The 15472-nt window shown below is 41.5% G+C and overlaps 1 long non-coding RNA gene and 1 pseudogene across 3 annotated transcripts in view; one reads left to right on the top strand and one right to left on the bottom strand.

Annotated features, from left to right (window-relative positions):
* The window catches only part of LOC143441045 (uncharacterized), an 83040-nt gene that overhangs the window by 22153 nt on the left and 45415 nt on the right, over nt 1-15472 (top strand). The window contains exon 3 of one of the 2 annotated variants that reach the window (XR_013108303.1): nt 10288-10409. The exons of the other annotated variant lie outside the window; for it this stretch is intronic. This is a non-coding gene — a long non-coding RNA (uncharacterized LOC143441045). Of the gene's footprint in view, nt 1-10287; nt 10410-15472 lie in introns of those variants that run through there. 2 annotated transcript variants of the gene reach the window in all.
* LOC143441043 (large ribosomal subunit protein eL21 pseudogene) lies at nt 9928-11569 on the bottom strand (annotated as a pseudogene). The gene is made up of 3 exons (XR_013108299.1): nt 10851-11569; nt 10552-10740; nt 9928-10462 (listed from the first exon to the last, which is right to left on the bottom strand). The product of XR_013108299.1 is annotated as a large ribosomal subunit protein eL21 pseudogene (transcript).

Genomic DNA, 15472 nt, shown 5'->3' with positions numbered 1-15472 from the left:
GAAGGACAGTCCTCTACCTGTCCTGAGCGTGACCCATGGCACTTGTACAAAGTCCGGGCTTCCTCTTCATGTGTTGGACAATGGCCTTCTTTGTCTCTGGAGTGTCCATAGCACTTCATTTAACTCTTGGTAATCTCACAAACAACAGCTTCTTGTGAGAACATCTTTACCACTGGAGGCTCAGCCATACTCTGGCCTATTCTATAATCTTGTCAGGAACTTTCAGTTTAGAGACCTTCCTCAAAGACCTGTTGAAACGTAATGATAATCAATCCACGTGTTTTTATTAATGCTATCCAAAACCACACTGACTTTTACTATATAAAACCAACATTTAAAGTCAACCACGATTACGTATGTGTCTGTGTGTCATGTGTGTTTTAAATCAGCCTCATTTAAGTTAATCTGGTTTATATGTAGTAATGGGTTTTTAAGCACAAAGTACAAACTGTTTAAATAATGTGCTTAATCCATCTGTTGTCTAAAAGACATCAAAAACTCTAAGAGAACCACATGTTGTGATAACATCTCCTCAGATAAGCTGAGAATCGAGACAGAATGCTTTCCTAGGGGGCTGGTGGAGGTCGAGTCACACAAACAGGAGACTGCAGTGCTGGGAGTAGGAGATCTTGTAGGCATTTCTAGTTTGTTGGCTCCTGAGCAAGGGACGTACTTTTAGGGAAAATAATGCTAAAAAGGCAAAAAGTCAAAGAAAAAAAAAGCCACCCCTTTAACAAATTGTTCAGACATCTTCAAAGCTTGCTTTTCTTTGACTTCCGCTAAAACACTTTGAGGAACTTTATTAGAGACTAGTCTAGTTTTCACTCATCCTTTCAGGCAACCTAAAGTAAACTTGCTCATTAGGATGCTGAGCTGAACAGAGCACGCCCAGAAGTGTTAGCATCTACCCTTTTTTTTTTGAACATGTACTCTATAACCTTGAACTGAGCATGCCCAGAAGCATCCTTCTCCTCCTCCATCTTTCTCTTATAGCCATGTGATGCTCAACTTTAAGTCTCGAAATTTGCTGACATCTTTCTGTTCTGAATATATGTTCTCCATGTGACCTTGAGTTGAGCTCTCTCAGAAGTGGACTTCTACATAAACTTTCTTGTATTCAGGATCCCTACACAAAATCCCAAGGTTCCTTCTGATGGGGGAAAAGCATTGCTTGGGAATTATCTCAGTATTCTCTTTGCCGAAGGCAGTTTGTAAGTCTTCCTCTACTCTTTTACCTCTTGGGTTGGGTTTTGCATTCACAGGATTAAAATCCTACGCTGGGCAGTGGTGGCGCACACCTTTAATCCCAACACTTGGTAGGCAGAGGCAGGCAGATCTATGAGTCTAAGGCTAAGGTTTATAGAGCAACTACTAGGACAGCTGGTGCTACACAGAGAAACCCTGTTTCAACAACAACAACAACAATAATAATAATAATGACAATAATAATAAAAGAAGAAGGAGTGGGAAGAGGAGAAAGAGGAGGAGGAAGGGAAGAGGAAGAGGAGGAAGAGGATGGGAAAAAGAAGGAGAAATCATTGCATTTGGTTACAAATGATTAATAATAAAGTCATAACTAAAAGATTCCTGTTCATTTTTCAAAGGTAGCTGATATGACAGCCATTGTCTTATGCTTAAAATATCCCAAATCCCTATATGTGTTTCCCAGATAAAGGTCTGAAGACCATACCTCAGAAGTACCTCTTTTAAAAGGAAGATAAAAATCTCAACGGGTGCTTCTGGGGTAGCCTGGAGGTAGAGCGCCTGCACCTTGGGCATGGATAGGCTTCTTCACCATGTGTGGGAGCCAGCAGTCATTCTCCCCTGAACCTGATGTCCTCTTACTGTTACTAGCACCACTTTTTAGTGCTGACCATGGGGATGAGGCCAGCCACTGGTCCACAGGCAACCAACTGCATCCCCAAAGAAAGCGATTCCCCTTCTCTCAGCAGATACCAACTACCAGTAACGCTGGCCTAGGGGATGGGCTTAGTATCACAGTTTCAAAGTTCCTAGATTACTTTAAGTTAAAGCTGAAGTTGAGATGCATTGCTGGTAAGTGTTTTATTGTCGTTGCTGCTTTTGAGACAGGGTCTCGCTATGCAGCACATGGCTGGTCTGGAGCTCAGGGTCACGCTGGGATCCCATAGGTGAGTACTATAGCAAGTTAACAGCATTCAGCTACATTATAGCAAGTACCATAGCCACCAAATGCCAAAACTATTTGGCTAAAATTGAATAGTCTATGAAAGCTTTATTATGATATTTATCATCATTATTATTATTAATTATTTTTATTGGTAGTGGTGTTGGTACTGGTTATAGAACCCAACACAATAGATGTGTTAGTTAGGTAGACACTGTACCACTGAACTACATCCCCAGCCTTAGACATTACTTTGGAGTTGAGAAATTCTGGGAATTTGACTACACTTACGTAATTTAATATCACAACTGGAATTCTAGGCTTCAGTGTCCCCAAAAGACAGAAAAATTTTCCATCACACATTGGTGAAATAGCAGTAATAATTCCGCAAACTCACATTTTAATCTATTCAAAAGCAAACACAAGTAGAATATATTTTTCTCCACTTGGCACAAAATTTCTAACTTCAGAGATTTACGGAATCTAAGTCTTAAAATCCAATATGTAACAAAATCAGCAGGGATGCTTATGCCGTTCAGTTCCATTTCATTGATCTTAGGAACTTCCGTCTGGAGCAGATCTATGCTCCAGATGCAGCTGAAGCCGTGAAGCTCCATCTGGCCAGCTTTGTTTCTCTCCTTTAATAAGCAAGGTTAATAACGTTCAGGGGAGCAAGGACGGGCAGGACAAGACTGGTTAATGAGTCCAATGGATTCATCCAGTAAAGAAGTACTCAGACCACCCACCCCCCCAGTCATCTGGGGGAGGGCAGTAGGATATTCTTCTGGCCTAGTGACTGCCCCATCCAGCTCTCTGTAATGACCCCCGTGTCCGTTGGTCCTGGTGTCTAGGAGGTAAAGAGTTAATGAAAATAGGTCGGTGACACCTTTGAAAGTCTGAGCCATAAACACATGCACATTGTTTTGTTAGAGTGATGGACAAGGAGGCAAAAAGAACAGAAGAAACTCTGAATTTCGGAAGGCATTTATTTAAATGGGGTCCTAAGAGTGTCTTCCCCTTGACCTTGTCTTGCAGAACTGGAGGCTGCAATCACCCACACTGTGGAAGCTTTCAGAGGGGGCAAGGAACAGGAATTCAATGCGATCATTGCTAACATCCATTTACAGCCAAATCCCCCTGGGGAAAGTAATTAGATTTAATGGGCATAGAGCTTCAGAGTGAAAGTGCATGGGATTTGATTTACTTAACTTAATTAGACCTATACTTTGGGTTATCTCATTCAAATGTGTTTCCATTTTAGCTTTAACTCCCGGCCTTATTCAACAGACTAAGTTTCCCTACTATGAAGCAACAAAGAGCTTCTCACTTTTGCTTCATGGTCCTCCACAGTAGTCAGGGTCCACGGTCTCAGGTCCTCCCAACCTGATGTTGCATGTTAGCTTTGTATAGCATGTGCAACCATAGGGACCTTTTGTTTGTATTTGTTTGTTTTTCTTTGACACGGTTTCTTTGTTTTTCCATGGCTGTTCTAGAACTCACTCTGTAGACCAGACTAGCCTTAAACTCACAGAGACCTGCCTGTTAAAGTTGCCACTGCCTAGACTCCAACAGCAGTGCTCAGCCTCCTCTTTTAGAGTCTCTGTTGATGATGCTGTGGAATATGGCTTTCAAGGACATCCAGTGTCCCTCTCAAGGGCAAAGGCTTTTGGGAATCTTGACAGCACATTGGGCAAGAACCAAATGTTTTCATGACAGAATGAAAATCAGTCCTGCACTGCTAAGCACGGTACTTTTTCTTAAAAACAAAGTGAGACGGGCTATTCAAGCTCATGATTAGCCAGGCCAACACACGGTAGCGCCTACCCAGCTCTCACAGGCTGCCTTTGCTTTGGTGCTCCTCTCCACTGAAAGCAGGAAGGTACCATTACATGTACTGGCAAGGGAGTGCTAGCAGAAGGAAGGTGTCTACCATGAGGTGAGTGTAGGCCCTGGAAGAAGCAGAGTGAGCAGCCAATTCCCTGATCCCCTAGGTCATCTCATTCCTCAGGTCTCTACAGGGAACTATTAGAACCAGGAAACAATGAATTTCAAGAGGAGATAGTAGAGACAAATAATTTCCATTTCTGCTGAGGGAGGGAAGCAGTCCTCCATGCCTAAAATTGCCGTCTTTAGACGTTTTTTTCCACCCCCAATCCTTCCACTTCTTTAAGATTTTCAGAAAACTGTTATTAACTGTAGATTTATTATTACCTTTTAGTGAAGTGCGGGCTCATTTGGGGCTCTATTTTTCTATCAGTTTAAGCACATCCACACATTACAGGAACATATCACAAAAGGCAGACTCTGTAGGAATGTTCTACTTTCCGAGTTTGTCATTGTTCATGATTAAACTTGCACACATACATAAAGCATCCTGTTATGACTGTTTATTCATTCTCAACACAACAGTCAAGACCACAAAACAGACAGTGATAACTATTTCAGGCATTTATTGGGTAACTGCTTCATGGACGGCACTGTGCCCAGGTACTGCGGTCAGTACAAAAATGTCTGAGGCTTGCTCACTTTCCCAAGGGCTCCTAGTCTAACAAGGGAGATAAAGCCACAGATACAGACAACTAATTCAAAGCAGAAAGTGACAATCAGGGAATATGAAGAAAAATCTGTGGGGTTAGTAGAGACCATAAGATCTTGTCTGATTTGAGAGATCAGGGTGAGCTCTGTGTGGTGGGCAAGTGTGGTGGACCTGCTTTCTTCTCTGGGTTCCTGAGGGAGGGGATGGTGAGTGAGTGAATGGGTCGACAGTAGGAATAATGGGAACAAGCTGAAGCCCCAGAAAAGGGCTGAGAGCTTTGTGGACCCCTTCAAGTTGCTTTGGCGTAGACATGGCTGGGAGCTGGGAGAAGGAAAATAACCTAGTCCATGATCCTGGGGGTCCTTTGATGCCAAGCTAATGAATTTGAATTTTTCCAGTTTCAGTAGCCTCTAAAGACTGCTCTACACAACTAACGATGGTGAGGGTGGCTTAAACAGCAGAAACGTATCTCCTCAGATCTAGGCATTGGCTGGAGTCAGACAGCTGCTGAGGCTCTCGGGAAGAGTCCTCCATGGCCTCCTGGCTTCTGGTGGCTCCAGTGGTCCTTGGTACCCATGGCCTTTCTCAATTGCATAGACTTCTGTATGTGTGTAGCTGTGCTCTCTTCTATTCTTGTAAGGATACCAGGTGTGTGTTAGCATTAGGGCTTGTCTTTGTCTAATAAGAGCATCCTCAGGCTCTATGTGGGTGCTAGAGCCCCACCTTCAGCCTTAGCCGGAATTGAGAACATACAGACAGACATACATATATACATACATACATACATACATACATACATACATACAATCTATTACTACTAACAGTGTGGCCCTAGCACCCTGTCTAGCTCTTTAAGAGGAGAGCTTCCCCACTCTCCTGCATCCAGCTGCCAGCTGCTGGTTTGGGCTCATGAGTAGGAGGTCTGTGTAGGATTCAAAGCTCTGTCTTCCCACTCTACTGCACCTGCTTCTTGGGGCTTACTTTCGGAACAACACGTCTGTCAAGTTAAGAGCTGGGAAGGAAAACTTTTAGTCAGTATTTCTTAAAATGTGCTCTTTGCTTCATAGGCAACTAATATGATGGAAGAAGAAAGAGCATTTGAGAGACACCATGAAGGCACTGATGCACAGATATTTTTATGAATGTATTGGGCATTTCCTGTATGGCATACTCTACTGAGCACCATATCTCATTATTCATCCAAAGCTTTCCTTGTAGGAAAACCATAGCATGTTTATCTGTAAACTAAAGCATAATCCCTTTGGATTACCACTTTACATTGCAAGGATTAAACAAAATAATGTAAGGTACCTAGAAGTTTTATTAACGCATTCCACACAGTAGTCAGCAGTCATCTTTATTATCAACTAGTATTCAGTAGTTATTGCCACTCTGAAATGCATATACTCCAAGCATCTGGCACTAGTTTTTAGTGGAACACGATACATTTGGTTTAATTTTCAACTTATTTAGTGTGTACACTCATGTATCATGAACCATGTGTATGTGTAGAGGTCAGAGGCAACCTTTGATTACTTTTCTTCTAAGCTGTGGCTCATCGGGGTCAGACTCGGGTCTTCAGACACAGCAGCAAGCATTCTTACTTGCTGAGCTACCCCACTGACCCTTTAATATTTATTTTATTTTTATTTTTTTGAAACAAGTTCAGAAAGTTGCCTGGCTTTAAACACAAAGCAATTCTTTCACTTCAGCTCCCCAAGTGCCAGGACTACAGGCATGTACCACCAGGTCTAGCAGTTGGAACGCTTTCTAATATCAAAGAATTGCTGTATCTTTCTGGATAAGATTAGAGATTTGGTTTCTTCAAAGATATGACAATCATTGCAACACATTCCAGAGTGCAAACTGTGGTTGCTAGGAACTACGTAGATAAGGGTAAAAAAGTGGGCTGATGACAATTGTCACTTTCTTTTTTATTTTTGTCATTTAGAGAGAAAAAGGAGTTTGGCAGATGTTTGGGCATACGTCTGAAGTATAAGAGCAACATTTAAAAAAAATTAGTCAGAAGATGGTACCAACCCTGTTTGATTGACTTCAAGATGGATCTGTTATCCCAAGACTATACTTTGTTCATGGAAACATGGATACAAATTCTCATTCTAACACAACCATTGTGGTACCCTGCAGGCAGAGGCAGGAGGATCACAGATGACAAGTTCCAAGTCAGCTTGGGCTACATAGTAAGTTTGAGACCAACTTACTCAGTTCCATCCCTTAGAGATGACAACAAAAGTCCCCTCATTCCATCATGACCACACGGGAGAGATCTCAGTATGATGGTTAATTTTCCAATCCCCTAATATCCCAGGAGAAACCACCCTCAAAAGGAAATCTTGCTTAAAACTGGCACCTTGGGGACCTAGCTTTAGAGACATGACAAAGTCTGTGGAGAAAGATAAGGACCTCCATTGTAGGGTTTTATTTGTAGGATCAATGTTACATGAGCATGTGCTATATAAGGCTGAATGTAGAAAAAAAATTCTGAGACTAAATATATCATGCATAAACAAGTTGGGAAAAAAACTCACCCAGGTCGTTTTGCACAATAGCAAAGTCTCAGGGCCTTCTCATTCCCACTGGTTAGGAGAAGTCAATGTGTCTCCGTGTGCTGGCACATTTAGCTTTTTCCTCACCTCAGGTTTTCACCTTTAAGTAGAATTTATGGAGACTTCCTAACTCACATTGTCTAGAGTGGCTTTTCCTTTTCTGTTTCCTAGAAGGATCTAGAAAAGTGCTACCAAGAGAGTAGACACACTAATGACAAGTTATTTATGTGTGCACATGTCATTGTATTCATTTGTATTAACTGACACAAATCTGTGTAAGATCATCTCTAAACAATAACTATACTACAAAAAAATGAGGAATTTCTGTCATTTGTTTGATACTGAAGAAAGAGTTCAGCCATGAGTCTTAGCTTTTGTCATGGAGCCAGGGAGTCCCAGCTCTGGCAGCTTAGGCCCCTGTTCTCAGCACTTCTGTAACTTGGGTTTTATACCTTCATGCTGGAGCCACATGCCTTAGGCATTCCCTCTCCCATATATATATATATATATATATATATATATATATATATATATATATACATATATATACATACATAAAGACAGGGACTGTCTAACCATTCATAGTTCTGGTAAGTGGTCCAAGGGCCACATCAAAGAAGCAGATTCCAAATTTTGTGAGTCTGGGGTAAGGGGTAGGGCTTTATTTTGGTCCTTCCTGGGGGTCGGGGGGGGGTGGGGAATGACAGTGGGCTTTCCTCTTAGACACAGGAAACATGAGCCTCCTCTTTGAGAAATAAGCACCATTGGTCTAATTGAGGTTAGCCTGGGATGTATAATAGGAGGCCAGCCTTGGCTAACGTAACAAGTTCCAAGACAGCCAGGATCACATAAAAACCATCTCTTCCTCGCCCATAGCATCCAAACAACACCAACAAATCTGCTTCCTTGTTTAGAACCTTCAGTGCATTCACGGGTACAAAGGCTTCACCTGCCAGTGAGACCTCAAGTAAGGTTGTTTTTTGCCTTTTTCTGCTTGTGGAGCCCTCATCCTCTTGTGAGCTCCATCTTTATTCACGATAGCTCTTCTTAGTTGCTCAAACCAGACCAGCTCCTTGCTGCCACCGGGCTTTTACTCCTGTCTGAATCACTACAGCCTAGTACCAGCCCTTCTGCTGTAGTGGGCTGCAGACATCTTTTGTTTGGCTAGAGAAGAGTGAAATTAGTTTGAATTGAATGCCTAAAGGCCAGTAGACTCCCTCCAGTTGGCCTTGGGCTGTTAAATCTCTTACAGTCTTGCAGGTGAGTTGAACACACTTGTGTCACTCACCTGATCCCTTGAAGAAATTTGGATTACAATCCCTAGACTAATTAATTCCTACTGATGAATGGGTGGTCTGCACAGATGCCACTTCCTGGAGGAAGCCTTTCTTCCATCCCCCCAAGTCTCAAATCCCCCCCCCCCCCCCCGTACTTTCTCATTATGTACAACTACAGTTGCATAACTCTGCATCATATGTGGTTGGGAGTTGCATTCCCGGCCAGAAGGAACAATGCAAAAGGGCAGAAACTACCGTTTGCTGTCCTCTGTGATCTGGTGCTCTGAACACAAAAGGCACTCAATGGTTGCACAGGCAGATGATAAAGGGACAGCATTCCAACACTTACCTCTGTAAATCATTCTCTGCAAGTTCTAAATGAGGATTATGGAAAATGTTTTTCTAGGCTTGGTAGAGCCTAGCCCTCCCTTCCAGCAGACACAAGGTGATGCAATGGAGTTTACGAAGTTGCTGCTTTTGTACTCCTGAATAAAGTCCCATAGGTCAGAAGGGATGGAGAAGGACAGGGTCCTGGGTGACCTATGCTTGTCCAACCCAGAGCAGCTCTGCCCCCAGCCCTCCTTGAAACTGAGCCTTACTTTTTACCCTGGTTGCTCTGGAATTCACTATCCCAACTAGCCTGCTCACAAATTCATAGCAATCCTCATATCCCAGTGCCCAAGCACTGGCATTGTAGGAAAAATCTACCACACCCTGAATCCTCTCTCTTTCACAGTCGTCCTTTGTACAAAATTATCTGAACAAAGCTTCCTCATGCTGAAGTGTGCTTGCCTTATTGATTACAGGATTGCTAGTCCCTGGTTTTGCACTTAGCTCTGCGTGCGTGATCAATAAGTGTTTGTTGGAGAATGCCTATGTATTGTAGCCTACTTGTAAGTGAACGTATTTTCAAAGCTCTCTGCAGCCCAGGATGGCTTCCAACCTGCTCTGTAGCACAGGCTGCCCTGAGCTTCTGATCCTCCTTCCCCTAACTCCCTAGTACTAGGATTACAGATGTGAGCCACCAGGTCGGGCTCCCATTCAGTTTTTCTAATTAGGTTAGAAAAATCTAAATTAGGCGTATTTGCCTTATGTACTAAAATACCTCATTATAACTTACCAGCTTTTTATAGCGTGTTATGCATATTTTTACCCTCTGAAAGTTGTTTAGTTATTGTTTTCTTCTTAGCTATACTACTTTCTCTTCATTAACAAATCTACTTTAGAAAAGAAACAATAAGAATTACTTAGAAAAGGCAATAAGAATTATTTAGAAAAGGCAATAAGAATACCAAAGAGAGCTATTTTGATTTGTTTAATTTTCTATCTTATGTATTATTTATTTAACCACAAACTATGTTTTTTAAAATCTTTCATGTCTCCTAAATGTCAGGTACTATGTTACTTTTATTGTATTGAATTTATTAATGATTTATCATATACATAGCATTGTGGATGGTATTAGGGATTGCACGTTGAGTCCAGGACTTTTCTTTGGAACAGCACACTTTAATTTTGGGAGTAATTTTGAAAAAAAAAATTATAGTTACTTAAACTTAAATCTTCTTAAGTTGTCATATTATCATAAAAATCAAAATATTAAGGGGTTGCAAAGGATGTAACTTCTACCATCTGTGACTGGAGAGCAGCAGAGTCTGTGGTGGTAAAATGGAGCATTTTCCCTAACAGCCCCGCCTAATGAACATTTATTAATATCCCTATTTGATTAAAATGTAATGAAATTTTTCTCTAAAAATCCAGAGCTGACAGAGGGATGCTGACACCCTGCCGCTCACCATTGTTTGCAAGTAGCTGAGTCATTTAAGGTACTTGTTCTGCCTCAGAGTGTGGGTTCTGCATCTTGGCGTTTCCTGGAGAAGTTGCGTAAGTTAGAGAAGAAGACGGCTGGGGAACTCCAAATGTTAAACCTGAGAATCTTGAAGAGAAAAACCAAAATCCACAATTGCCCAATAAAGCAAGCTGTAGTTTGGGGTGTACCTAGGGCTGGTTAGCCATCTGACTCACCCGAGGTTGTGATTTGTGGAAGCAGCCCCTGCTGTGCTTCTCTCTCTCTCTCTCTCTCTCTCTCTCTCTCTCTCTCTCTCTCTCTCTCTCTTTCTCTGTCCTGCTGGTCTCCTGAAGCCCCTCCAACAAAAAGGACTTAGTGTTCACAGGGGCGAGAGAGTAGCTTCTGTATGTTGTTAGAAAGATACACTGAAAGAGAAAGAGAAGGAATGGGTAAAGATTACATCATGTAATGAGGTTGCAAGCAGTTTACATCAGATCTAAGAAACAGGAACTGATTCTTATAAATAGAAACCTACCTTGCAAGGATTTAATCCCGGACAAAAAAGAAAAAAGAAAAGAAAAAGAACTTATTGTTTAATTAGGATTTAACACAACAACAGGAACTTTTCTTTTTTCGTTTTTTTTCCCCCCTAAGGAAAAACTCTGCAGTCGGGTTCTATATTTCTCTTTTGTACACTGAGCCATGAATTCGTATGAAATGGGCTCCAGCAGCTCGGGCTCTTTCCCGTTAGTCCTCAGAAAGTGTGCTTCTCTGGGTGGCGCAGGCTGGCGCTTCAGCTGAACCCAGGTGCCCTTCTCTTTGGCTTCCTTTTTCTTCTGATTGTTCTCCTTCACCCGCTTCCGGAAACTCTCTCTGCTCTTCGAGGGCTTGATGTACTCAATCCGCACATTGATCGTCTTGGACAGAATCTCGCCCTTAACTTGCTTGTTTACGGTGATGCCCACAGCATACTGGGTGACATCGTAGACTCTGCTGGTTTTGCCGTGGTAACACTTATGAGGCATTCCTTTATGAACAGTACCCATTCCCTTGATGTCTACAGTATCGCCCTTCTTGTAGATTCGCATGTTTGTGTCCAAAGGAACAACTCCATGTTTCTCAAAAGTCCTAGAGAACACATACGAGTGTCTCTCCTCTTTCCCTTTCGGTTCCTCATTTTGGCAGTTAACTGCAGGAACAGGAACTTCTTTTAATTACAAATAGAAACCTAAATTTGCAAGAGCTTAACACAGGACAAACAGGAACTTAGTCTTAATTGTCTTAGAAGCAAATAGAACCCTTAGTCGCCAGGTACACTGGCTCACAAGTGTCCTTCTGTTACAACTTCTTATTCTCCAGGAGAAACAGCAGACCCTGGGAGGCCGGCACCTGCTGAGTGGAGCTTCTAGGCGTGCAAAGTTGAAACTCCCTTCCGGAGCCCCAGATGTGGGGCTTTGTAACCTTTGCAACCCCAGTTCTTGGGAAGCAGAGGCAGGTGGCTCTCTGGATTCCAGGCTAGCAAGTTCCATGCCCCACCACTGCTCCTTAGAGAGATCCTGTCTCAAAAAGAAAAGAGGAGGAAGAAAAAAAAGGAAGAGAAGCGGGGAGGGGGAGAGGGAGAAGGAGGAGGAAGAGAAGGAGGGGTGGTGGAGGAGAAGGAGGAGGAAGAGAAAGAAAACAAGGAGAAAGAGGAGGAGGAAGAAGAGAAGGATCAAAACGAGTATCAAGGAGCAAGTAACAACAGCAGTACTAATAAATACCATATTTTATATATACATGTCCCAGTGCAGTAACTTCTCACTTATCTCGTGTAGTTTTCACACTTTGTTTTCTCCACATCATCTACACAACATTTTACCTAAAATTTTAGATTAATTTTGTATTTTTTTTTTTTTTATTAAGGACAAAGTCACGATCTCTTTCTTGTTTTGGTTTGTACAACTAACTTCCACTTCACTGAGAAGATGAAAATAAATTCAGTTTTGTTTTATGGGAACGAGACCTGGAAGGCTTCATTTTCGTCACTCAACATTGTAGGTAAATAGAGTTTGATGAATGATGTAATCAATCTCTAATAATGATTTTAGGTGGTTCTTTGAGGTATCTAATCCCAGCTTTAAAAGGGAGCTAGAGGCTCTTAAATCCGTTATAATAGCGAAATAATCTAATTCTGTACAGTGTAATTATTCAATACAATAGCTTTTTGGTGTGGTTGATCCTCTGTTTGTCAAGTACAGTTTAGAAACAAGCCTGACAGGAATACCTCAGAGAGAGTTTGTGAGGCTCTGTGGAGAAGGCCCCTGTGGAGAGGTGAACCGAAAGAAACAGGGAGGGGCAAAGAAGAGAAAGAGAAACTTCCAAGTGTTTTAAGAAATGTTCCTATTTCTGACACACTTCTGTAACATTAGGAATAAAGATATTTTTTAAAGGGGGTAATGTATAGGACCAGGTACCCGGTACTAATGCCCAAACCCCGCATGGTTCATGCAATCTTTGTAAAGGTTCTCCCATAAAAGATCAACAGCTGTTAAATGCTTGTTTTTCAGTCTGTTTTTGTGTGCCCTGAGGACAACTGGACTTAACATTAAGTACACATGTCCATGGGGAATTAAACACCATACATGAATATGCAATGTGGAACCCAACCTCTGCAGAAGGATACTTACCTGAAGACCCCAAATAAAACCTAACCTAATATAAAATTAAATATATAGGTTAATTCACACAACAACCTTTTACCATGAGATGGTTGTCCAAATGTCAAAAAAAGAATTGATTTTGAAAATCATTTTGTACAAAATACTAGACAAGAGACCAACATCAAATAACATAAATTGTGTGTGTTGGAGGGGGGCTTAAAAATGGATTTTTACATTTTTTTAATTTTTACATTTGTGTGTGTGTGTGTGTGTGTGTGTGTGTGTGTGTGTGTGTGTGTGTCTGGATTTAGAGGCTAGAGGAGACTTTGAGGAGTTAGCTCTTTTTTTCTGCTATGTGAGTCCTGGGGACAGACTCAAGCTGACAGGCTTAGTGGCCAGTGTCTTTACCCACTGAGCCATGGTCCCAGCCAGGCCCAAAGACACTTTTTTTTTTTAAACAGTTTGTGAAATGATTTATTGGATTTTTAAAAATTAAACTCTTGCTTGTGTCTCCTCTGCAGCCTCTTCAAAACCCAAGTGTGCTCCCCCCCCACTCCTAATCCCATTACTTTGTAAATCAACACAGACTCTCCACGTTTATGCTAAATTTAAGGCATACTTTTCATTCCCAATATCTGATGAAAACATTCAGCTAAACCTAAAAAAACAAAGGCTTTTCTGCTTTAGTTTTCCACACCCAAAACCCACATGAAAATGGGGAGCTTTAATGTCCCAGCTCTTTCCTCAAAGTTACCTGTCTGACAAAGGCTGATGCCCACAAGTCCTTACAGACAGAAACCGAGGTGTGTAAGACATGTACTTCTCCCTGCCGAGAAGTCTCGTTGAGTTTGAGGTGAGAAAGTGCAGGTGCTGGGAAAGCCACATGAAGTGGAGTTTTGGTTTGTTTTCATGTACAATCCAGTGAAATCGTGCTTATGTGCTATTTTAAAACCGTATTAGTTTTGTGCACTGGGATTCACTGTTTGGAGGTTGAGATGGTTCAGTGGGTAGAGACCCCTACCAACAAAGATGGATGACTTGAATTCAACCTCCAGAGTCCAAGTGGTGGAAGATGAGAACCGGAGAGAACCGGTTCCTGGAAGGTGTTCTCTGATCCCCAGGCACACACACACAGATACGTACACACACACACACACACACACACACACACACACACACACACACACACACACAATTTACAAAAAATGATAATAAAACATAGTAAATGTGATAAAAAAATCTGTAATGAAACTGTACATCATTCTCCTTCTACAGGGCTGTTGTACTGACATGTATTTTCAACCTTTGCCTAAAGCTGTCTTACCAAAGCTGGTTATTAAATGTATGTGAGTGGTGTAGTCCAGTTGCTCAACAATCGCTATTAAAAATTAAATTACATAATAATAAACTTTAGATTACATTCAAGGAAACTAATATATTCTCAAACTTTGCCACCACATTTTACTATCTGTACACCTAAAAGCATCCATTTGTGTTGCCTTGATACTGGGACTGCTAAATAAAGTGTAGAAAGCCCAGTTACACTAGAATTTCAGGTAGTAAATAATATTTTAATATAATTATGTTCAAACTATTGTGTGAAAAGCTTACCCTATAATTTGTTGTCTATGTAAAGTCTTATGCAGCTGGATTTTCGTTTGTGATATCTAGAAGATTCTATATGGAGGAAGTACTACATAATGGCATATTGCCACACCTGTCTCCCTAATGTTCGCAAAGTGAATTACACTGGTCATTTTAAAGCAGCCATAGCAGGTGTGTCTGTCCCACAGAACTGAACACATGCTACACACTGGCCCTCTCCCCTTCTATCAGTTATTAGGTGTCTATCTGAGCATTATTACACACACACACACACACACACACACACATATACCTACAATCTATATGCTTAGGATGGAAGACATTTTTGGCTATCTGGTGACTACAATAAATTGGCTTATCCATATGTTCTTACTATGTTCCTATATGTTAACTGCACTGCTATCACCATATTGTTTGCAAAAATTCAAATGTTGCCTTTGATGCTGTAGATTTTGTTTTGAATATAGTTTTTCTTTTACTTATGTATTTCTACTATCTATCATCTGCCTATCTACCTATCTATCTACCTATATCTATCTATATGTAGCTACCTAATTTTGGGGCAGGGCCTCATCATGTAGCTCTGGCTGGCCTGGAACTCATGGTCTTCCTGCCTCTGTCCCTCAAGTGGTGGGATTACAGATGTGCCCCTGTCCCCCAGTGTCATAGCAGTTCCCATGCTTTACAAAGTATTCTGTTCCACTGATGGTTGTGATAGTTGAAACATTATTCCCTGTAGAATAATGTAGAGACCCAGATAGACCTCTAAATTTACCAGCATGGTTGGCATATGTGTGTATAGCAGGATACTTATTCTGCTACATTGTATTCTCAGTGGAGCTCAGTGATTAGGCAGTAGAAGAGGAGGTGGAGCTGGGAGAAGAAGAGAGGAAGGGGAGAAGAGAAAAAGAGG

Source organism: Arvicanthis niloticus, chromosome 30 (genome assembly GCF_011762505.2).
Source record: "Arvicanthis niloticus isolate mArvNil1 chromosome 30, mArvNil1.pat.X, whole genome shotgun sequence".
Lineage (NCBI taxonomy): Eukaryota > Metazoa > Chordata > Mammalia > Rodentia > Muridae > Arvicanthis > Arvicanthis niloticus.
Note: the sequence above shows the minus strand (reverse complement) of the source record. Positions and strands in the feature narration are given on the sequence as shown.